The 25,750-nt window shown below is 42.0% G+C and overlaps 1 pseudogene across 1 annotated transcript in view; it reads left to right on the top strand.

Moving 5' to 3' along the window:
- LOC148773944 (ferroxidase HEPHL1-like) overlaps positions 1-25,750 on the top strand; it is a 122,510-nt pseudogene that overhangs the window by 80,627 nt on the left and 16,133 nt on the right. The window contains exons 11-17 of the transcript XR_016036398.1: positions 2,027-2,166; positions 2,306-2,437; positions 4,188-4,399; positions 7,739-7,889; positions 17,889-18,101; positions 20,949-21,162; positions 23,772-23,911. The product of XR_016036398.1 is annotated as a ferroxidase HEPHL1-like (transcript). The remainder of the gene's footprint in view (positions 1-2,026; positions 2,167-2,305; positions 2,438-4,187; positions 4,400-7,738; positions 7,890-17,888; positions 18,102-20,948; positions 21,163-23,771; positions 23,912-25,750) is intronic.

Genomic DNA, 25,750 nt, shown 5'->3' on the forward strand with positions numbered 1-25,750 from the left:
TAAGTCAGGACTCTATTTCAGGGAGATGAAACAGCCAAGGAAGGTTACCTTTTTTGGTTCAAGGACAGCCTGATATAAGTGAAGCCCCTTCTGCCCAGACTTCATATTCCTCCCTGTCCAGTACAATGCCACTTTCCCCCTTCAAAATCTAACTCTACTGTAACTTCTTAAGTAAAGTCTCACTGACACCTGAATAATTTTCTCTGGGCTTCCATAGCATGTAATATTTTTCAAATTGAATCTAACAATTTATTAAGTGGATGAAGACCCATGTGACGTTTATTGTAGGATCATATGCAAATATGTCTGGGAAAGCATTCCAAAAAATACAGTATGATATCAACAAGTATTGCTCTTACCCTATAATCCTTTTCATGTTTGAGGGAATGTTTAAAAAATTGTCTTTATGATCAATAAGATTCTTTTTACTTCCTTCATTATAAATTTCATTCATTCTTCCACCAAAGTGATAACATTTAACCTTGCCTAAAGAATTTGTGTGACCACCTATGAAAAACTCTTTGATATCAACATTCCCTATTGACTAGCATTTTCCCATAAACAGAATAGTGAAAATTAACATTGAGAATTATGTCTTAGAAGCCTTCCAAAATTAGAAAGCACCTTATAAAATATGAAATATCAAGCTATATTCAATGGATATTTAGTGTAATATGTGAAAACACTATGTACTAAGTGACATGAGAGATGCAGGAAGGTCTAAGATAATGTCCCCGATCTCAGGTACAGAAAGAAGCTGAATATACAGGAGAAGAGAAGTGACTTTGCAAGTTACAAATAAGATTAAGATGAGCTGTCCAGACAGTGAGTTCTCTGGGCATGTAGAGAGAGTGAAGACAGCCAGAAATACGTCACAAAAGAAGGGAAACTAAGGTAGAGTCTTTTGAATGATAGAATTTATGCAAGTGAATTTGAAAGAGAGGGAAATTTTAGATGCAGGGGTTACTGCAAAGCATCTGCCATAAAGCAGAGTGACGAGAGCAGAGTGAATGACAGGTGAGGGGTTTGCGTGGGGCATGAGCACTTCCACAGAGCAGTGGAGAGAGGGCCGGAGCAAACCGGATGTCCTCTGCAGAGGTCCTCCAGTCTGTCTGAGCTTTACTTGATTGGCAATGGGAGCAACTGGAGATTTTGGAGCAGATAAGATGACAATGAAAATGACTATTTTAAAGGTTTTGGAGTATCAGTGCGTATGCTGAGAAAAAAACTCAAGGGAGCCAATGTGAGATAGAGGATGCTGCACAGATAGATAGGAGGCTGATACTATGGTCTAAACACAAGGCGAGGAGCACACGCATGCAGTGTGGTTGTGGGAAGAAAGGAAAGGAAAAGATGAAATAAAGGTGAAGGAAAGGAAGGTTACACAGTCAGGATGAACAAGATAAGAGGAAGAGGCAGAAGAAGAAGACACAGCCGGCATGTCTGCAAGAGCGGTGGTACCAGTGACAGAAGCAGAGGAGGGATAGTACTCGTTGGAAGTTATGTTATTGTAATTCACAGGTTTGAAATTTGGTATTTCGTGTATATAGTTTATATGGTAACTCCACTGATTAACCTACTCGGTTCACTAGATACTCCATTCCTTACTCATGCCAGATATCAGAGCTTACTATTTGCAGAGACTATTCATAGTGACGTCAGCAAGAGAGAGAGGGATGCTCATTCTGCAAAGAAAACAGTTAGCTCTTTGTTACTTTGTAGCACGCCATCTGGGACTCCAATATTGGTAAGTAAGGAGTTTACCTGTGCCTCCTTCGGTTGCTGGACCTCTGGGGAAGAAAGTACAATGGCTAAGAGAGAAATGAGCTTGAGCAGCAAACAGCTTCTGAAGACTTTTAAGGCTGGTTGATTATTTCTGGGAACTTGGCTGAAGACTGTGCTATCTTTTCTGGGGAGATGGGTGGATGAATGGGCTAGAGACAATACAATAAAGCTCCATAATTAAGGCATTTAATTATGGATGTGCGGAGGTGTATTCCCAGTCAACTCCCTTCTCTTTCCACAGTGACTCTGAGCACTACTTCACATAAGGCGACAACAGAATAGGAGGGAAATACTGGAAGGCTCGGTACACAGAGTATGTTGATGCAACTTTTACTCGAAGAAAGAGATTCTCTGAGGCAGAAGCCCACCTTGGAATTCTGGGTACAGTGAAATATCTGTCACATTTGGAACGAGGGAGATGTTTCAGTGGGACGTGTAATCTAATAGGGAGTGACTCTTCTGCTTCCATTCACTTCTCTGTCTCTTTTCATCTCTTCCTCCTCCTTTCAACATTTCTTAGGTCCCGTCATCAAGGCAGAGGTGGGTGACACTCTGTTAGTGACATTTGCCCACAAAGCTGACAAGGTCTACAGTATTTTGCCCCATGGTGTGATCTATGACAAAGCTTCTGATGCAGCCCCAAACGTAGATGGTAAGTCCTAGTGTGTGCCTTGGGAGGATCCTGGGCCCTTTACTTGGCAGCCCTGTGAGCTTGAGCAGCTATTTCAACTTTCTGAACCTTACTGTTCTCCTCTCTCAAGTACAGAGAATGATGCTCACTTCACAGGGCTTTGGGAAGGGATAGATGGGCTTCCTTGGTGGCTCAGACAGTAAAGAATCTGCCTGCCATGCAGGAGACCTGCGTTCAATCCCAGGGTCAGGAAAATCCCCTGGGGAAGAGAATGGCTATCCATTCCAGTATTCTTTCGTGGAGAATTCCATAGATAGAGGAGCCTGGGGGGCGCTACATACAGTCCATGGGGTCGCAAAGAGTCGGACACAACTGAGCGACTCTCACTTCAGACAGAATTCAGGACACGGACTGGCGCACAGTAGATACTTAGGAAATGTTAATGCCATTCCTTTACTCTCAGTCACATAATAAATCTCAAAGTGGGTTACTTTCACTGTCTCACTCCTCTAAGATGGAGAGTTTTCTGCTGCAGTTGCATGGGATTCTCTGGGTAAGGCTAAGGGGAAAATCTGATTTCCGACATTTTGTTGAAATGAAACTCTTACACATGGGCTTTCCTTTGTCTCTATGCGCAGATATTTATTTAAAACTTTTGTGGGCTTAACATCATATATGTATCCCCCAGTCACAGAGGCTGTCTACATGTAAGAAGAGCAGCTTCTACCCAGTGGCTGCAGGAACTATACTTCCATTCATAATACTGTTCTTGGGAAATCCCGGCTGTGTGGGAAGCCTTTCTCATCGCTATAGCAGACACCATGACTTCTGAGATACTTCTTTATTCCCAAGTATGAGGCTGGTCCCAGTCCAGAGCAGGCTTTGTGGTGCTGGGGAGGGAACAGAGAAGGAAAGGATGGAGGCAGTATTCCCCAATTCCCTAGTCTTCCCCACCCTGTACCCCCTGCCTGCTGCAGCAACGTCTCCCGTGCCCGCATTCTCTTCCTTGGTCAAAATGCTCACGATGACTTTTGCAGAAAGAACCGTAATGACAGCTGAAACCTGTTGTACATCTCAGAAAACTTACTGCGTACCTGTTTGCAAGCCCTGGACAAAATGCAGGAAGTCTCTGACCTCAGTCTAGTTGAAGAGATTCAATGTGTTCATTTGACAATACAATGTGAAGGTCAAGTACAAAGTCTTTGGAATCAGCCCTGGGTTTAATCCCAGATCTTCCATTTACCAGCTTTGTTACCTTGTGCCTTTGCTTACCTCCTCTAACTTGGAGTTATTTGGGTTATTTCCTAGTTCAACCTTCTAGATTTAAAACTCTGTAAAGGTAGGTCTCTTGTTTAACTTCTTGGGGTATCCTCTGAACCGCTAAATATAGTAAATTCCACATCATAGAAGGTATTAAATGATATTTTATGGATTTACATTTATATATAAATGGGTAATTATCAGCCTTTAAGATAATTTAAAGACAATTATCACTCTTTTAATATTTGCTAAACTTGAGATTTGAGTAAGAAGTAGTATCTATGAAGATATTAAGCATAAACTGTGAAAAAGATAGTCCTTTGATATATAAGCATCTATCTCGTAAAACAGCAGATGGTGGCACTGACCTCTGATAGCATACAGTGGAAACAACTGTCCTTCCACAAAGCACATCATCAGACAGAGAGGCATCCTGAGCTGGAAGACCCAGTCTGACAAGTTTCTCATTCCTGGCTGTTGCTTTGAATAGCTGTTTTACTTGTCTCCGCAGGATTTCTGAAGCCAGGGGCACATGTTAAGCCAGGTGAGATCTTCACATACAGGTGGACGGTGCCTGAAAGTGTTGGCCCAACAGCTGATGACCCACCCTGTCTGACTTATCTTTACTTCTCAGCGGTTGAACCAATCAAGGACACGAGCTCTGGCCTTGTAGGGCCTTTGCTAGTCTGTAAAAGGGGCGTTCTCAATGCTGATGCAACACAGGTAGGCCTCAAAGGTCGCCGGGCTCACAGGGTTGTCTGTGAGGGAGGTCAGGACTGTGGCTAGAGAGTGAATAGTAATCGTCCATTACAAAAGTGAATTTTTTCCTCAGTGCTACTTCTACATAATGAAGATTTTATTTTATTTTTCATAAATTTAAGATGCAAATTTTAATTTAAGTTAATTTTACTGTAAATTGAAGACCTGAAAGTTACTGATGCCTATGCAGAAAGCCAGGATCTCTGCTTGTTTGGCTGGAATTTGGTGACTCTTTCCCTGGGCTTTGCTTTGATTCTAGAATCTCCGGAGACCTATATAGAATGTAAATTAGGATATTTTGGGGGGCAGGGGGCAAATTTTCTCAAGGGCTTCCCAGGTGGTGCTAGTGATACAGAATCTGCCTGCTAATGCAGGTAGACACAAGAGTTGCAGGTTAGATCCCTGAGTCAGGAAGATCCCCCGGAGGAGGGCATGGTAACCCACACCACTATTCTTGCCTGCAAAATCCCATAGACAGAGAAGCCTGGCAGGCTGCAGTCCATATGGTTGCACAGAGTCGGACAAGACTGACGCAACTTAGCGCGCATGCAATTTTCTCAAATTTGTCTACACATTAAACTTACCTGTCCCCCCACCTATAAAAAAAAAACCTGGAGCCCTTTTAGACATCCTTTATTCAGGTGTTTCAGACCAATTAAGTCAGAATCTCCAGGTGATTCCAATGTGCAACCAAGTTTGACAATCACTGTAGCTCAGCACTATAATCTAGGAGTTAATCACTATGACCAAAGAAACAAGGAAACAAGTAGATATTTTCTTGCAAGTCCCAATTTAGAGGCTTTAGATTAAGCCACACTGATTGCGGTGGCAAAGCATAGCATTTCAAGCTATATCTACATGATATTAAACACACTGATAGAAAGAGGGAAAGTCAGCAACTTAATCATTTTGAATTACTTTACCAATCAGAAATAGCAGGCTATTTGTTTAAATGGTATATTTTATATTTGGCATTAATCCTAGTTCTGTAGAAAAGAAGAACCATTAGGATGTATATATAGATAGAAAGAAAATTATGATAAGGAGCAGGCCCACATGACTATGGAGGATGACAAGTTTCAAGATATGCAGGGCGAGTCACAGAAAGAGACTCAGGAGACCCAAAAGGGCAGCAGGGTCTTGAAAGGAAGAGGCTGTGTTTGAGTTTGAGTTCAAAGGCAAGCAAAAGATGATGTTCCAGTTCAAAGGCAAGAAGAATCACCTTTTAATTGTGAAAGGGTCAGATTTTTTGTTGTTCTGTTAAGGCCTTCAAATGACTGGATGAGGCTCCCCCACACTAGGGAGGGCAATCTTCTTCACTTAGTTGCTGAATCAAATGTTAATCTCATCCAAGCACACCCTCATGGAAATATCTAGAAATATGTTTGACCAAATATCTGGGCACCCGAACTAGTTGACACAAAGTTAATGACTACACAGGGTCCTATACCTACCTTCTAGCCTCCTCCTGGGCTAATTTCCCCTTTCACAGACCCAGTTGCCGTACAGATGACTCGGATGATGAGGCTCTCCGACCAAATCCCTCTCAGTGGTTCCTTCTCATCCTGTGGACAAACACGGCCACGGTTAATAACAGTTAACACCAGGCACTTAGTATTTGCTAGAGGATACATCGAATATAGTATCAAATTTAGCCCTCCAGAAAATATGAAGTAGGGACAACTCATATCCTCATTTTGCAAATGAGGGAATTAGGACTTGGAGAAGACAAGTCATTTCTCTCGGTTGTCATAACATGTAAGCAGAATGGCACTAGAACCCAATATCTTTCCAAATATATTTGATCCCTTATTCCCCCTCCAGTTTTAATATTTTATCTTGAAAAATCTTAGGCCTACATTGTTTCTTTCCATAGCCCATGATCTAAAACTATTGCCTTCTAAAACGCCATGTGATAAAAGCAGTAAGTGTCCATAAGGTATAGGAAGAACGTAAAGCAAAGAATACCTTACCTTCAATGAGGAGTTAAGAAAGCATCACAGAGCTGGGACAGCTAAGCTGCCCCTTGAAGTTGGATTAGGGTGGCAGACCATCAGTGTTAAGGGAGAACATGCATCAAGGTCAGAGGCCTGCTGAACACAGCAAGTTCAGATTGCTGCAAGGATCTTGGGCTTGCTTTGGTTCAGGTGTCAGGAGGGAACGTCCAAGAGATGAGGCTGAAAAGGTAGGCAGGGACCAATCACTGTGAATTACATTGTATTGTCCATATTGAGAAGGAGAGAGATGTGATCCGATGGCACTGGTGAGGGTCCCTCTGGAGTAGACGACAGGATGAAGCGTAGATTGAGAGGGAGTCTGTTAGAGGTGGGAAGATGGTTGAGAGACAGAAAACACAGTACTTCTCTGGTTCAGCTTTAAAGAAGAGTAGATTTTGACAATTCAATATGCTTTGTGGTCAGTAATATTCAAATAGATGGTTTAGGAATATCCACAATGGGAATTAGTCCTTCATTATCAACTCAATATAATTTAGCAAAGCCATGAATTACTTGAATTCATTATCTCACTCAAAAACATATATTAAGTGCCTAGTTTTCCAGGCATTTTTGTTGGAACTGGGAATTCAGAGAGATACCCAAAACTTCCCTACCCTATCAAAGCCTACATTACAGTGGGACAGCAGTCACACATTTAAGTGCATACATAAACTATTTTAGGTGGAGATTAGTGCTATGAAGAAGAGTGGAGTGTGGAAAGGTGAGTGAGTTTGCAGGCAGGAGGGAAGATGAGGGACTTTTAGCTAGGTTGGGGCAAAGGCACTCCGGGGAGGTGATATTGGTGCAGGGAATGGAAGGGAATAAGGGAGGGAGCCAGGCAAGACCTAGGAGAACCTTCTAGACAATGGGAACAGCATGTGAAAAGGTCTTGAGGCAGGAATGAAGTAGGTGTGTTCACAGAAGAGCAAAAGACCAGGGTGGCTGGAGTGAGCTAGGGTGTGAATACAAGGAGATGAGGTCAGAGAGGCCGAGGGCAGGACACGGAGTTGAAAGTGACAAAAAGAGCATGGTGCCTGAGAACAGGAGAACCGCAGATTAGGAAAACTTCTGAACAGGGACTTACTTCCTCTGAGGAGGTCACATGGGGAGGGAAAAGGATATAATGAGGAAGATGAATTTATTGGGTGTAGAATGAATTGATCGGAATCTTGATTTCCAAAATGATCCAGCAAATCTATGGCTGATGTTGATCCTCATTTACTTTGTGTTACTTCGTGTTAACTTTGAAAGCAAAGTAGAGCTAAGAAGTCCTCCAAGCATTCATTCATTTCTTTCTTCTCTGTAGAAAGGAATAGACAAGGAATTTTACCTACTAATCACAGTCTTTGATGAGAATCTGAGCAGGTATCTTGATGAAAATATTCAGAAGTTTACCTGGCATCCCTCCAGCGTTGACAAGGAGGACAAAGAATTTGTGAAGTCCAACCGAATGCACGGTATGAAAAATTGTTTCCTCTTGTAAAGTCAAATTATAATCACATTTGAAGTGAAAATGTGTGGAATGCTTTAATTATCTTAAGCTTGGTTTCTTGGGTATTGTCCTTGGTCATGACTGAAATATGCTGTGGCTTCAGCCTCACAAGGCATGGTGAAACTTCTCCATCTCAAGAGATGTGAAACTTAATTAATACTTCTAAAGCACTTCATCAGCTTTAGATAAAATAATACAAAATCTGAACTAGCAAAGGTCACAGTACATAATAAACATAGAAAATTACTGTTATATATCTGTGGGTGTATATACAGATATATATATATATATATATAAAATTTCATCCCAGAGCAACAGAATACACATTCTTTTCAAGTGCAAACAGAACATTCTCCAGGATAGATTATACGCTAAGTCACTAAACAAGCCTCTGTAAATTTAAGAAAACTGAAAACACATCAAGCACCTTTTTTGAAAACAATACTATATAAGACTGGAAATTAACTTTGAGAAAAAAACTACGAAAAAAAACACAACAGGTGAAGGCTGAACAATATACTACTAAACAACCAATGCATCACTGAAGAAATCAAACAGGAAATGAAAAAATACCTAGAGATAAATGCAAATGAAAACATGACAATCCAAAACTTATGAGATAGCAAAAACAGTTCTAAAACAGAATTTAAAAGCTTACTTCAGGAAAAAAGAAAAATTTCAAATAAAACCAGAAATAAGTGAATAGAGACAAAAATAGAAAGGATCAATGAAATTAAAAGCTGGTTCTTTGAAAAGTTAAATAAAACTGATAAATTTTTAACCAGATTCATCAAGAAAAAAAAATGGAGAGGACCCAGATCAATAAAATCAGAAATGAAAAAGGAGAGGTTACAAAAACACCACAGAAATATAAAGGATCATAAAAGACTAATACAAGCATCTATTTGCCAATAAATGGACAACCTGGAAGACATGGACAAATCTTTAGAAATGTACAATCTACTAAGACTTAATCAGGAAGAAATAGAAAATATGAATAGACCACTTATCAGTAAAGAAATTAAGTCAGTAATTTAAAAACTCCCAGCAAACAAAAATCCAGGATCAGATGACTTCACCATATGGTAAAATTGGAATTCTACCGAATATTTAGAGAAGAGTTAACACCTACATTTTAAAACTATTCCAAATAATTGCAGAGGAAAAAATGCTTCCAAACTCATTCTATGAGTCCACCATCACCCTGATACCAAAACCAGACAAAAGTATCACACAGAAAAAGGAAAATTACCGGCCAAAATCACTGGTGAACATAGATGCAAAAATCCCCAACAAAATATTAACCAACTGAATCTAATAATGCATTAAAAGGATAATGTACGATGATCAAGTAGAATTATCTCAGGGATGCAAGGATTTTTCAATACCCACAAAACAATCAATGTGGTCTACCACATTAACACGCTGAAGAGTAAAAACAGTATGGTCCTCTCAATAGATCCAGAAAAAGCTTTTGACAAAGTTCACCACCCATTTTTGATAAAAAATTCTCCAGAAAGTGGGCATAGAGGGAACATACCTTAATATAATAAAAGCCAACTGTGACAAATTCACAGCCAACATTATACTCAATGGTGGAAAGCGGAAAGCAGGTCCTCTAAGATTAGGAACAAGACAAGGATACCCACTCTTGCCAATTTTATTCAACGTAATGATGGAAGTCTAAGTCACAGTAATCCAAAGAAAAGGACTTAAGTCATCCAAATTGGAAAGGGAGAAGTAAAACTATTACTGTTTTCAGGTGGCATACAATACACAGAAAATCCTAATGAAGTCACCAGAAAACTACTAGAGCTCATCAATGAATTTAGGAAGGCTGCAAAATACAAAATTAATATACAGAGATCTGTTGCATTTATACACACTAACAGTGCATTATAAGAAAGAGAAATTAAGAAGACAATCTCACTTACCATCTCATCAAAAAGAATAAAAGACCTGGGAATAAACCTATCTTGAGAGGCAAAGGACTTGTACTCAGAAAACTATATGACATTGATGAAGGAAACTGAAGATGGAAAAGACGAAAACAGATGACAAAGATATACTGTGATCTTGGATAGGAAGAATCAATATTTTTGTTTGTTTGTTTTTGGTTTTTTGTTTTCAGTTTTATTTATTTTTTTACTTTACAATATTGTATTGGTTTTGCCATGCATTGACATGAATCTGCCCCGGGTATACATGTGTTCCCCATCTTGAACCCCACTCCTATCTCCCTCCGCATCCCATCCCTCTGGGTCATCCCAGTGCACCCGTCCTGAGCATCCTGTATCATGCATCAAACCTGGACTGGCGATTCGTTTCACATATGATAATATACATGTTTCAATGCCATTCTCCCATATCATCCCACCCTCGCCTTCTCCCACAGAGTCCAAAAGACTGTTCTATACATCTGTGTCTCTTTTGCTGTCTTGCATACAGGGTTATCATTACCATCTTTCTAAATTCCATATATATACTTTAGTATCCTGTATTGGTGTTTTCTTTCTGGCTTACTTCACTCTGTATAATAGGCTTCAGTTTCATCCCTCATTAGAACTGCTTCAAATGTATTCTTTTTAATTGCTGAGTAATATTCCATTGTGTATATGTACCACAATTTTCTTATCCATTCTTCTGCCGATGGACATCTCGGTTGCTTCCATGTCCTGGCTATTATAAACAGTGCTGTGATGAACATTGGAGTACACGTGGCTCTTTCAATTCTGGTTTCCTCAGAGTGTATGCCCAGCAGTGGGATTGCTGGGTCACATGGCAGTTCTATTTCCAGTTTTTTAAGGCATCTCCACACTGTTCTCCATAGTGGCAGTACTAGTTTGCATTCCCACCAACAGCGTAAGAGGGTTCCCCTTTGTCCACACCCTCTCCAGCATTTATTGCTTGTAGACTTTTGGATAGCAGCCATTCTGACTGGCGTGAAATGGTACCTCATTGTGGTTTTGATGTGCATTTCTCTGATAATGAGTGATATTGAGCATCTTTTCATGTGTTTGTTAGACATCGGTATGTCTTCTTAGGAGAAATGTCTGTTTAGTTCTTTGGCCCACTTTTTGATTGGGTCGTTTATTTTTCTGGATTGAGCTGCAGGAGTTGCTTGTATATTTTTGAGATTGATTCTTTGTCAGTTGCTTCGTTTGCTATTATTTTCTCCCATTCTGAAGGCTGTCTTTTCACCTTGCTTATAGTTTCCTTTGTTGTGCAGAAGCTTTTAATTTTAATTAGATCCCATTTGTTTATTTTTGCTTTTACTTCCAATATTCTGGGAGGTGGGTCATGGAGGATCCTTCTGTGATTTATGTCCGAGAGTGTTTTGTCTATGTTCTCCTCTAGGAGTTTTATAGTTTCTGGTCTTACATTTAGATCTTTAATCCATTTTGAGTTTATTTTTGTGTATGGTGTTAGAAAATGATCTAGTTTCATTCTTTTCCAAGTGGTTGACCAGTTTTCCCAGCACCACTTGTTAAAGAGATTGTCTTTTCTCCATTGTATATTCTTGCCTCCTTTGTCAAAGGTAAGGTGTCCATAGGTGCGTGGATTTATCTCTGGGCTTTCTATTCTATTCCTTTGATCTATATTTCTGTCTTTGTGCCAGTTCCATACTGGCTTGATGACTGTGGCTTTGTAGTAGAGACTGAAGTCCGGCAGGTTGATTCTCCCAGTTCCATTCGTCTTTCTCAAGATTGCTTTGGCTATTTGACGGGTATTTTTGTATTTCCATACAAATTAAAGCGTCTGCCTCCAATGCGGGAGACCCGGGTTCGATCCCTGGGTCGGGAAGATCCCCTGGAGAAGGAAACGGTAACCCACTCCAGTATTCTTGCCTGGAGAATCCCATGGACGGAGAAGCCTGGTAGGCTACAGTCCACCGGGTCGCAAAGAGTCAGACACGACTGAGTGACGGAATGGAAATGGATACAAATTGTGAAATTATTTGTTCTAGTTCTGTGAAAAACACCGTTGGTAGCTTGATAGGGATTGCATTGAATCTATAGATTGCTTTGGGTAATATACTCATTTTTACTATATTGAAGGAATCAATATTTTTAAATGACCGTTCTGCTCAAGGCAATCTACAGATTCAATGCAATCTCTATCAAAATATCAAGGGCATTTTTCACAGAACTAAAACAAATAATTTTAGAATTTGTATAGACATACAGAAGACCCCAAAAAGCCAAACGAATCTTGAGAAAGAACAGAGCTGAAGGACTCAATGCTGACTGACTGCAGATAATCAAGGGGCTTCCCGGGTGCTAGTGGTAAAGAATCTGCCTGCCAATGCAGGAGACATAAGGGACACAGCATTCGATCCCTGGGTTGGGAAGATTCCCAGAGGAGGGTAAAGCAATTTACTCCAGTATTCTTGCCTGGAGAATCCCATGGATAGAGGAGCCTGGAGGGCTACAGTCCATAGGGTCACAAAGAGTTGGACATGACTGAAGTGGCTTAGCATAGTAATCAAAATAGTTTGGCACTGGCACAAACCCAGACACAGATCAATGGAACAGAATAGGCTAAAAATAAACCCATGTGCTTCTGTAAATTACTCTATGACAAAGGAGGCAAGAATATAGAAAGGAGAAAAGACAGTCTCTACAATAATTGTTTCAGGGAAAACTGGACAACTACATGTAAAAGAATGAAATTAGAAGATTCTCTAACACCAGTATACAAAAATAAAATGAATGAAAGATCTAAATGTAAGACTGGATACAGTGAAATTCGCAGAGAAAAACAGAGGCAGAACACTCTTTGACATAAATCCCAGCAATAGTTTTTTGGATCTGTCTCCTAAAGAAAAAAAAGTAAAAATAAGCAAATGAGATCTAATTAAATTGAAAAGCTTGTGCACAGCAAAGGAAACCATCAACAAAATGAAAAAACAACCTACTGAATGGGAGAAAATGTTTGCAAATGATATGCCTGACAAGAGATTAATAGTCAACAAATATAAGCAACTTGTACAACTCAAGATCAAACAAACAAACAATATGATTAAAACCAATACAATATTGTAAAGTAATTAGCCTCCAATTAAAATTTTAAGAAAAATGGGGCAGAAGAACTGAAGAGACATTTTTTCCAAAGAGGAAATGCAGATGGCCAACCAACAGGCACCTGAAAAGATGCTCAACAACATTGCTCCATCAGAGAAATGCAAATCAAAACCACAATGAGATATCAGCTCACGTCAGAATAGCTATCATCAAAAAGAACACAAACAGCAAATGTTAGAGAGGTTGTGGAGAAAAGGGGACCGTTATACACATTGGTGGAAATGTAAGTTGGTGCAGCCATTGTGAAAAACAGTATGGAAGTATCTCAGAAAAATAAAACTAGAACTACCATATGACCCAACAATTTCAGTTCTGGAAACAAAAACCCCAAAACCACTAATTCAAAATGATGCATGCAGCCCAATGTTCATGTATATATACATACATACATACATATACATATATATATGTAAGGAATAAAACTCAGACATAAAAAAGGAATGAAATTCTGCCATCTACAACTACATGGATGGAACTAGAGAATATTATGCTTAGTGAAATAAGTCAGACATAGAAAGACAAATATCGTATGCTTTCACTTTATATGTGGAATCTAAAACATAGAACAAATGAATACACACAACAACAATGAAAAAACAGATTCACAGATACAGAGAACAAACTAATGGTTATCGGTGGGGAGAGGAAAGGGTGAAGGGGTAAGATAAGGCTATGGGATTAAGAAAAAAAACTGCTATGAATAAAATAAATAAGCTACAAGGGTATACTATACAACATATGGAAATATTGCCATTATTTTATATTAACTTTAAATGGAGTATAATTTATAAACATATTGAGTCACCATGTTATACACTTAAAACTAATATAATATTATAAATCAAATATGTTTCAATAAAAATTTATTTCAATGCCTAAAGCAAACATGGCAAGATAACAGACCTTGTTTTAAGACCAAGCATAGCATCTATTTATTGCCTTTAAACATTATGAGAAAATAGTGAAATAGCCTTCCCCTTCTCTCCTAAAGAAGTGCAAAAGAATGTCTCTCTTTCTCCCATGGAAGCCTAAAAATGTTCAAGGCTCCAAGTGACCCACAGCACCAGCTCAGAATTCTGTGGTCTCGGATGCTCTGTTGCAACTGAACCCCTTCTTGGACCAATGGAAAACAAGGATTAATGCACTTCCAACATCATCTTCTACAACAATAATTTGTTATAACTGAAGACAAAATTTGTTCCCAACCTTTCTAATAGCCCATATAAAGGTAAACTAAGCTATAAATTAGGAAACGTAGCAATTCCTTAATGGAAAAGCTAGGGTGCAAAAGGAATCTATATACAGAGAAGCCTATATATAGAAAACAGAAAGCAACCTAATGGATCATGTCAAATCCAGTCCCTTGCTGGTTTGGCAATTTGAAATACATCTGTATATTTTAAACCTGCAGAATATGTCATGTTTAAGGCAAAATTCAAGGAAATTATGTATTTAGTTTAAGCTTCACGTTAATCATAAATTAAATTTTGTCTCCAGTCTTGCTTGCATGAGTAGGAGAAAGTTGGCCACAATACCAAAGAGAAAATGCCTTACCTGGCATACAGTGTTTGCATTGCTCGTGTTATACAGTCTATGTTCCAATCTGCTTGTTGACTGTATAAATGAATGAATGAATGTTCCAGAAAAAGAGGCTTTTCTGGAGGGGGTGAGGGCATGCCACACAGCTTTGTGGTATCTTAATTCCCTGACCTGGGCCTCCAGCAGTGAGAATGTGGAATCCTAACTGCTGGATCACCAGGGAGTTCCCAGGAAAGAGAAGTGTTAAACTGGAGTTCCTAGGCAACAGAGAATTCTCTACCAGCCAGCCGAGGACTAAATTGTTAGCACAACAATTTACAATGAGATGGAGAGGAGGTCAGAGGGGGGTTCAGGATGGGGAACACATGTACATCCATGGCTGATTCATGTCAATGTATGGCAAAACCACCACAATATTGTCAAGTATTTAGCTTCCAATTAAAATAAATAAATTAAAAAAAATTTACAATGACATCTCTAACATTCAATGGACAAGACAGTTTATTTGCAACAGTATGGTCAAAGATTTCCTTCAGAAAGTGTGATATTCTTCTCAGCAGCTCCAGGCCTTATTGGAACTTCTGCTAATAATTCCAGATATTTGAGTAAAATTACCAAACACCACTCATTCCGCAGATAAAGAAACAAGAGGTAATTTTACTTGACAATGAGATTCTAACAGGAGACCATTTACGTGTGTGGTGGATGGGCTGTAGGAGGAGTGGAGTAGGGGGTGTCTCTCTCCGGGACATCAAGCCTTAGACGAGTTAGGCGCAGTTGCCCCTCAGTGTACTCAGTCATAGCAGTCATCCCCCAGAGGGGCGCATGTAGCCGCTGTCAGTGACTTGAGGTTGATGTCAAAGAGAAAAGCAATTTGCACTTCTTTAGGTACAAAGACTTTTCATATCTAAGTGATCATTATTCAAAGTCTTGTCAGTTATTTTACTGAGGTTGGAAAATCAAAATTATCATAAGGCAAAATTATTTATTCAAGGACTAATCTCTTAAATAATCATGATGGTGTGATCACTCACGTACAGCCAGACATCCTGCAATGTGAAGTCAAGTGGGACTTAGAAAGCATCCCTATGAACAAAGCTAGTGGAGGTGATGCAATTCCAGTTGAGCTATTTCAAATCCTGAAAGATGATGCAGTGAAAGTGTTGCACTCAATATGCCACCAAATTTGGAAAACACAACAGTGGCCACAGGACTGGAAAAGGTCAGTTTTCATTCCAATCCCAAAGAAAGGCAATGCCAAAGAATGCTCAAACTACCGCACAATTGCACTCATCTCACACGCTAGTAAAGTCATGCTTAAAATTCTCCAAGCCAGGCTACAGCAATATGTGAACCGTGAACTTCCAGATGTTCAAGCTGGTTTTAGAAAAGGCAGAGGAACCAGAGATCAAATTGCCAACATCCGCTGGATCATGGAAAAAGCAAGAGAGTTCCAGAAAAACATCTATTTCTGCTTTATTGACTGTGCCAAAGCCTTTGACTGTGTGGATCACAATAAACTGTGGAAAATTCTTCAAGAGATGGGAATCCCAGACCACCTGACCTGCCTCTTGAGAAACCTATATGCAGGTCAGGAAGCAACAGTTAGAACTGGGCATGGAACAACAGACTGGTTCCAAATAGGAAAAGGAGTACGTCAAGGTTATATATTGTCACCCTGCTTATTTAACTTCAATGCAGAGTACATCATGAGGAACGCTGGGCTGGAAGAACCACAAGCTGGAATCAGGGTTGCCGCGAGAAATATCAATAACCTCAGATATGCAGATGACACCACCCTTATGGCAGAAACTGAAAAGGAACTAAAAGCCTCTTGATGAAAGGAAAGAAAAGAGTGAAAAAGTTGGCTTAAAGCTCAACATTCAGAGAACTAAGATCATGGCATCTGGTCCCATCACTTCATGGAAAATAGATGGGGAAACAGTGGAAACAGTGTCAAACTTTATTTTTGGGGGGCTCCAAAATCACCGCACATGGTGATTGCACCATGAAATTAAAAGACACTTACTCCTTGGAAGCAAAGTTATGACCTACCTAGATAGCATATTAAAAAGCTGAGACATTACTTTGCCAACAAAGGTCCATCTAGTCAAGGCTATGGTTTTTCTACTGGTCATGTATGGATGTGAGAGTTGGACTGTGAAGAAAGTTGAGCACCGAAGAATTGATGCTTTTGAACTGTGGTGCTGGAGAAGATTCTTGAGAGTCCATTGGACTGCAAGGAGATCCAACCAGTCCATCCTAAAGGAGATCAGTCCTGGGTGTTCATTGGAGTTCAGTTCAGTTCAGTTGCTCAGTCGTGTCCGACTCTCCGCGACCCCATTCATTGGAGGGACTGATGCTAAACCTGAAACCCCAATACTTTGGCCACCTCATGCGAAGAGTTGACTCACTGGAAAAGACTCTGATGCTGGGAGAGATTGAGGGCAGGAGAAGGGGATGACAAAGGATGAGATGGCTGGATGGCATCACCGACTCGACGCACATGAGTTTGGGTGAACTCTGGGAGTTGGTGATGGACAGGGAGGCCTGGCGTGCTGTGATTCATGGGGTCGCAAAGAGTCGGCCACGACTGAGCGACTGAACTGACTGACTGACCCTCTTAAAACTTAGTGTCCCTTCCCCACTCCTCAAATCCCTCTTCACTGATTTGACATGCAAATATAATGTCAACCAATTGTAAGTCTTTCAAGTGATGCAATATCTATAAAATTAGTGAAGGGATGTCTGATAACTTCTAGAATGAAATGCAAAGCCATTGGCAAATGAGGATGTGACAGAATTAAATGAATAACTGAGGAAAAGACACTTAACAAGGGAGATGACAGGATAAGAGCCGGAAAAGAAAATGACTTCCATATCAAGAGTTTAAAAAAAAGACTTTGGGGAAATTCATGAAATCTGTAAATATTTTTTCAAGGATGATGCTCTTTATAATCTGCAAACAAAAATATGAAATGAAGGATATGATACAATGCTATCAAATAATTTTGTCAGAAAAAAATTGCTTCAGAAAACAACCTGTTTATTTCTTATTAATTCTTAGAATTCATGTCCTGTGTATACATTGTTATATAGAACAGTTTCACAGTTTTAGTGTATTTTCATTATTTATTATTAATTTCAGTCTCCATTTAAATTTGATATACCACCTGAGTTTTTCCTAGTACTCTTTATTCTCTGATAATAGGATCTTCTGTAAATTTTTAACTTGAACACCACTGCCTCCATATGCACTGATAATCCTCCACTAAGGTGATGTGTTTTCAGCACATCTACAAAATAATAGTGGGCTCTGCTCTCCTTTTCCTTCCATTTAGCTATTAATGGCTATATGTATGGCAACCAGCCAGGCCTAACCATGTGCAAAAAGGATAGAGTCTCCTGGCATCTGATTGGAATGGGCACCGACACGGACATGCATGGAGTTTATTTTCAAGGGAACACCATCCACCTACGAGGGACTCACCGGGACTCTCTGGCGCTGTTTCTGCATGTCTCCACAACGGCATTCATGCAGTCAGACCGTGCAGGTAAACTTGGCAGGGCCAGCTCAGGTGACCAGATTCCTATCTTCAGGCAGGTATTCTTAGGGTCTTCCCCCAGAAGAAACTGGTTGAATCTGGGCATTTCTGGGGGTGCAGAAGGAAACAGAGCCTTGAGTAGAATCAGAGAATCCTAACTATTGTATTTCAAACACATAATGTGAAGGACAGAGGAAAAGCATCTAATAACATCCAGAAAGCAGAAGCAGGAGTCCTCTAAATGACCTGGCCTCACAAATTCTAGGAGAATGCTCTTGATTTCTATCCATGAACAATTCAGCTCCAAGAAAGAGTACTTTTGTTTGCTTGTTTATTCTCTTTAAACACAAACTTCATTTTAGTTGCTGCTCAGAAGCATCAACCAGACATGAGCAGCCTGGTGGTTGCTTCCAGGTTGTAGATGTGAACTTGTCTCCCCTCTCGAGAGATTGATAGTGGTCTCTTGATGAGTCCAAACAGGGACTTGCCTATTGTCATTCTCTTGGGTGCCCAGAAAGCAAGCTGTATTGGATCCGGAGTCCATGGAGAGCCCATCGAAGTGCCAGTACCCATCCCTTCTTTTAGAGATTAACAAGTTAATTAGGTCACTGGGGCATTTTAATAAAAGATAAAGAGTAATATTTGGCAACATATGCTCTCTGATGAAAAAGAAGACTAGTAAATGCTGTGGATATTCAACATGTTTCTCCAAACCAACTTTTTCATTGGTCTTAAAATGAAACCAATATGCTACTCAAGAGAAGTACTTGCCTGCTCTGTCTCCTTTATGAATCGGTATTTACTTCTTTCTGTCACACTGGAACTGCATTTTAGATGCCACTCTCTGTCACTGGTTAAGAATTTGAGACTTGAGGGAAAAGAATTCAAAGAGAAAAGCAGATAGAGCTCTTCAAAGCTACTCTTTTCTATTAACAAGTAGTAAATATGACTTACGTCACCTCTTTACACATTAAACATTTCTACCTGAGACAAATCTAAAATTTTAAGTCATCAAAGAAGTGTATAGAAAACATATGGACCCTGGGAGCCACCTAACCCCGCCTCAACATTCACTTCTGGTTGCTGTGAGTGTAAATGCATCTTTTCTCCATGATTTAGTTATCTGTTTGAGAGAGGAAAAGTCTCCATGACTTACCTACCAAATAAAATACATCGATTAAAAATAAATAAAAGCAAAAAAAAAAGAGGCTTGAGCTTCAAAACATTTGCCAAAGAACTGCCTCAGACTAGGAGCTCCATCCTTGCCTTGTAAGCTTCTAGTATTCAACCTTTCTATGTTAATTGATTGATCAATTATGAATCACCCCAAGGGATGCCTTTGGAACAATTACTTTTAAAAAATTCACTCTTCAAGACCAAAAAGGGGACTAGAGGGAAACAGCCAAATAGTTTTAATCCATAGAAAGAGCATTCAAAGCTAGAGATGGCTGGAATAATTTTAGGGACATGGTTACTTACTCATGGGCCCTCCAGGCTTCTAAAGAGCTACATGACAATGCTTTCCCGTTTATGTTTGGCAGTGAGTATAAATCAGCGAGTGCTGAAAAGCTGAGTCATTTCACCTATTGCCGCCCCACCCTCTAAGCTGAAAGGAGTGCCCAAACATGGGTAGAGTAGCCTGTCAGCTGGAAGTCAGACATTTCCTCTTCGATCTTTCCTTTTTAAAACCACTTTGTTGATGTATGACTGAAACACAAAAAGCTGTATATTTAATACACGTAAATTGATGAGTGTGGAAATGGTATGCATCTGTGAACATATCACCATAATCAAGGCTTTAAGCTCCTCTTTGTTCTTAGAAAAGAAAATTCTTCCTCTGTTGAAGGGATGATGAGCATACAAATAGTGGGCTGCCTGGAGACCAGCACAGGCAGAGGAAGGTCTGGCCACCTCTGTTGTCAGAAGGGTCTTCTCTTTGTTTTTACAGAGGGTCACTGTTTCTGCCTGAGCGTGCTAGGGTACCCTATGAACCAATGGTTTGGGCTCATCCGGAAGGGATAATTTGGGAATATTTAGACATGATAGATGCTGTCTCTGTGCACTGAAGATAGTTAATGAGACCCACACTCTCATTCACCTCTGAGAACAGAGTCAGCTAGAGGAGATTTGTTGATCCAATAATTTCCCTGAGTTAACATCTTCCAATAATTTGATTTTGTATGATGATTTTATGGTGAATTTAATTAAAATATGCGTATCTGATGCCAAGGCATCTAGAAAATTCAGCTTAAAAAATCATATGGTTCTCAGTCAGATATGATGGTTGCTGTTTCTGTTTCCTTTTCATCTGGCATAATGTAGACCTACCACTGGAAATGAGACCCTCCTCTGCTCAAGGGCTTAATGAAAAAAATACATTTAGCTTTAAGAGTAATAGCTTTTGTATATTGCACCTTATAGCTTATGAAAACCTTTAGGGCAAAAGCCATGACTTCAGAAGATTGACCTAATTTGAACTTTGTCTAGGCAAGTAATTAGTTCCTTTTAAACTGGGCTGGGAGAAGATACATATCGATGATTTTTCCAGGAGTGACTATCCTCTAATAGGTGTGTACAATAGGGGAGACCCAGAGAAATCATTTCTTGGCAGCAACTTTACAAGTTTCTTTTTGTTTTTGGACATGACAGATGAGTTTCAGATGGTATTTTCCCCCATACGTAAATATATTTACAAGTAATTTATTCCTCTTAGGGTCTTATTTTTAAATGCTATAGACGGTTGATATCTTAAAAATCCACCTGACCGGTTATTTTGTAATAATTACGGAGGTTTGCTAGCAAACCAAAAGCAAACGCTCAAGCATCGCTCTGAACGCCAAGCCATTTCTCTTCCAGGCGTCTTCAGGGTCTTTGGCTCCACCCTGCACCACTTGGCGAGAGGCATGCATCAGATATATGAGGTCAGGAGCTGCGGCAATAAGGACCCTCCTGAACAGCCCTATGGGACGATAAGAACCTTTTACATCGCCGCTGAAGAGGTAGAATGGGATTATGCCCCTAACAAAAACTGGGAGTTCGAAAAGCAGCACTTGGACGCAGGAGGGGAAAGGTACCACAGGCCGAGCCAACGCCGTCTCCGGGGTGGGTTCGCACACGGGCATGGATATTCGGCAAACGCGGAACCTAAAAGGGCCCGGGTGCTGTCTGCCGTGTCCTGGCGGACAGACATGTCACCCAGGAACACGAAAGCCTAGGGAAGTCGCCGGCCCCCTCCGAGGGAGCGGTCTGAAGCCAGTGTGGTCCCCGAGAGGCTGGCGGGCCCCGCGCGTGGGTCTGAGCGAGCGCGGGGCAGGTCAGCGCAGGGGCTCGCCTCCCGGGGACCCGGGGGACGCGGTGCGGAGACGCAGGGCCGCTGCGCAGAGCTGGGGGGCGCTGTAGATGGGCGGGGTTGGGGGCCGCCGGCGGTCACTGGCGCCGGGACACCCGAGGGGCGGGGAAAGCGGAGAGCCCTGGGCTGGGCAGGAAGGGCAGGTCCCCTTGTTGGCCTGGTCCCCAGAGCGTCCGCGAGGCTGGCCCTCCTGTGGAGGCGCTGCCCGTGCAGAACACAGACGAATCCGCGGGCTCGAGGACCTCGCACGCTGCTGAGCACGGGTGCCCTCCGGCCAGGCCTTCAGGGCTGAACTGTCTGGAGGGCAGGCCAGCAGGCCTCCTCCCTAGGGTTAGCAGCTTCTGCCTGGGTGGCACCGCCCCATGTATGCAGGTGAGGGCTGGTTCACTCAGTCACTGGCAGAGGTGGAGTTGAACACTGACCTTTTTGAAGGACAAATCCGTGGTCTCATCACCATGCCATGCTGACGTTCATGCCCTGTACCTCTTTGATATTTATTATCACACTTCCCTTGCCCTCTGTTCCCCAGCCCTCATGCACCTTCTGTGGTTATGACCCCCTCCAACTCCTCTACACCAGCTATTAGGAATCGTAGCCTGTTCTGTTTTTCTTACTCGGTCTGTTTTGAGGGTTCAGGCTCATGGAAAGCGTATAATGGTGCCACCTTGTGGATAAATGAAGAAATAAAATCACTCCTCAGTTTTAAAAGATGTGCCTCAAGGGTAGGATGATTTAAAATTCATTCAAAGATTCACCAGGTTTCCCTGGTAGCTCAGCTGGTAAAGAACCCACCTGCAATGCAGGACACCCTGGTTCAATCCCTGGGTTGGGAAGATCCGCTGGAGAAGGGGTAGGCTACCCACTCCAGTATTCTTGGGCTTCCCTGGTGGCTCAGACAGTAAAGAATACGCCTGCTATGTGGGAGACCTGGGTTTGATCCCTTGGTTGCGAACATCCCTTGGGAAGGGCTGCTGCTGCTAAGTTGCTTCAGTTGTGTCTGACTCTGTGAAACCCCATAGATGGCAGCCCACCAGGTTCCCCCGTCCCTGAGATTCTCCAAGCAAGAACACTGGAGTGGGTTGCCATTTCCTTCTCCAATGTACGCATGCATGCATGCTAAGTCGCTTCAGTCGTGTTTGACTCTGTGCGACCCTATGGACAGCAGCTCTCCAAGCTCCTCTGTCCACAGGATTCTCCAGGCAAGAATACTGGAGTGGGTTGCCTGGATGGGTAGCCCTTCCCAGGGAGAAGGAAATGGCAACCCACTCCAGTGTTCTTGCCTGGAGAATCCTATGGACAGAGGAGCCTGGTGAGTTACAGTCCATAGGGTCGAAAAGAGCAGAACCTACTGAAGAGACTTTGCACGCACGCATATGCGCCATACACCACCCACAGACTTTCTTGAGATCTTTACCGTGGAGAAACATAGCAGGGTACAGAACAACATATGGAATCTGAAGGAATGCACGGTGGTGGGGTGTGTGCATGTGCATGGGTGAACATGTTCCTGAGGTTGGTTGGTCCCAGGAGAATGTAATCTCAAAGTGCCTTTAGGAGTCTCTGACTAAGTCTGGCCCTATGCAGCACCCAGCAGGGTTTTGTTTTCTTTTAAATTGAGACTAATTGCTTTACAATGTTGTGTTGGTTTCTGCCGCACATGAATCAGCTGTAAGTATACATATATCGCCTCCCTCTCGAGTCTCCCTCACCGCTCTCTCCCCATCATTGGTGCCTCCAGGCCATCACAGAGCATCAAACTAACCCCCCGTGTTATAGAGCAGCCAGCTGGTTATGCAGCATCAGCTCCCTATTTCACACACGGTGATGTGTATGTGTGTCAGTGACACTCGCTGAATTTGTCCTGCCTTCTCCGTCTCCCATTCGGAGAAGGCAGTGGGACCCCACTCCAGCACTCTTGCCTGGAGAATCCCAGGGACGGGGGAGCCTGGTGGGCTTCCGTCTGTGGGGTTGCACAGAGTTGGACACGACTGAAGCGACTGAGCAGCAGCAGCAGCAGCAGCTCCTTCCCCCATTGCATCCACAAGTCTGTTCTCTGTGTCCCAGCAGGGCTCTACAGCAGTGGTGCCCAAGAGTGGACCGTAGGCCAATACTGGACTGCCACATCTAAAGCCCCAGAGATGCTTTCAAATGCAGATTCCTGGCCCCACTTCCACAAAGTCTGATGTAAAGGACCAGCTCCCCAGGGATATCCTGATCAGAGTCAGGTTTTGGAAGCACTACTCCAGTGCCCACACCTCCAAATCATGCAGAAGCACTCAAGGTTTTTCTTCCCTCTAACAACTTTAATTCCTGTTGCTTCTGATTTGCAGACATGGAGATATATTCATGAACCACACTGAAAACTGGATCGGCTCTCAGTACAAGAAAGTGGTTTACAGGGAATACACCAGTGGAGAATTTGTGGAGATCAAAGCTCGACCGCCACAAGAGGAGCATTTGGCACTCCTGGGTATGGCACAGATCACAGCCGTGCACTGCCAGCACACACATACACGCACACACACATCCGGTTAGACATCTTCCCAAGAATGAATGGAAGAACAGAGTAGCCTGACTGCATTCATACAAGGGAGACAGCCTGCTGCCCTCCCATCATCAGGGAGCATGCTGTGTGCTCAGCTCACACAAACAGTAGCATAAGAAGACCAGCAGATGACACACAAACAGGAATCCCTGTCATCCAGGCAGTCTAACCATCTCCTGCTGCCATGAAGGTCCTTGGCCACCCCTCTGCTGAGCCAGGAAACTTTCATCTGAAACACCGATGCCTCAGAACAGCAGCCAGAGTGTTTACATGGCTTCTCCAAGGTTCTCAGTCATCCATGGCCACTGCCTTCACAACACACCATGAAAATCATTCTGACAAAAGAGAAACCTTTTACTCGAGAAGCAGTGCTTGGGTGAACAGCATGGATTCAGTTCCGGTGGCCCTGACTTCCTGGCCTTCTCAGAACTGACTTCATCTGTCTGATGCCCTGAGCTGCCCATGAGATTGGATAAACTCTTCCTGCTAACCTTCCCCACTTGTCCTCACCTGAGTGTCACCCCATCGTGAAGATGAGATCTTAAAGCAGAGGGCTAATCTAGATGACTTTTCTGTTTTTAAATGTACAAGACAACTTATATAAATACTAAGGCTTTAATATGTTTCTTATCAAAATAATGCATCACACGATTATTAGATTCATAAATTATTAACCGGCCCATCCATCTTCACCATCTGCTAACATCAGTTCCCAAGCTTGCTTTTCATACCAATGAGTCATCTCCCATGGGAACATTCCTTCTTTTGAATCTCTGAATCAGAGAACAGATCTCTGAAGAACGGGTGCTGATTCTGCAGAGGGGGCTGGGCTCAATTTGGTTTGCTCAGGAAAAGGACACAGACCAGCGACTTCATCAGTCAAGCTCAGCACCACTTCAGTCAGGGGAGCAGAAGGCCCATCTGTCCATTTGCTGCAGATCAGGGAGAGGCCTGAACCCCAGAAACTGCCAAAGCCCCCGGACAGGCACACTGGTCATCACTGCTCCCTGTGACCCACCAGGCAGTAAACCAGAAGGCATTCACCCCTTCTCAACAAAATAGCACAGCATGTGCAGTTGAAGCGGCAATGAAAATACGTTGATTTTCTTACATGTATGCATATGCCCCATCTATAACTCTTCCCAAAACTACTTTAAAAACCATGCCTAAATTTTTCTTTTCTGGCTTTATCATTTAAAAAAAAAACAGTGTGCTTTTCAGACACTGTCTGATTCATACTAAATATTTGTTTTAAAGATAATAGTAGTCCAACAAATTTTAGATTATTTAGGCCTTTATCAGTACAGTCCAGGACTGGTTCTGGGAACTTCACGGTCATCAGAATGCTCAAGTCTCTTGCAGTAAATGGCTTAGTACTGTTGGCCCTCTATGTCTGCATCCATGAATACCGACAGCCAACTGCATTTCTCAGGAAAGCATTAAAACCACGGTTGAACCAGTGAACAATGGATGTGTGTGGTCAGACTCTCAACTGTGAGTGTATTTCCCTGTGAACACAGTGTGCAGATACATCCCTAGAACCTCAGGGACCAGATCTGTGGTGCTTCCACTGGAAGTCTGTTTCTACCTCTCTCAAGGGATCCCTGTGTGAGTGATGCTCTGTCAGTGTGGCTGAGCAAACTGCATTTGTGTCTTGTTCTGGGGACCAACGGGCACCTGTGCTGGGTGAGGGCATCCCATGGCAACGAGGGTACAGACCTCTCCAGGGATGTGTGTGCCGATTTCCACTGGCTCTCATGCTGG

The sequence above is a fragment of the Moschus berezovskii genome, chromosome 25 (assembly GCF_049115385.1).
Source record: "Moschus berezovskii isolate FMDL1 chromosome 25, NW_MosBer_1.0, whole genome shotgun sequence".
NCBI lineage: Eukaryota > Metazoa > Chordata > Mammalia > Artiodactyla > Moschidae > Moschus > Moschus berezovskii.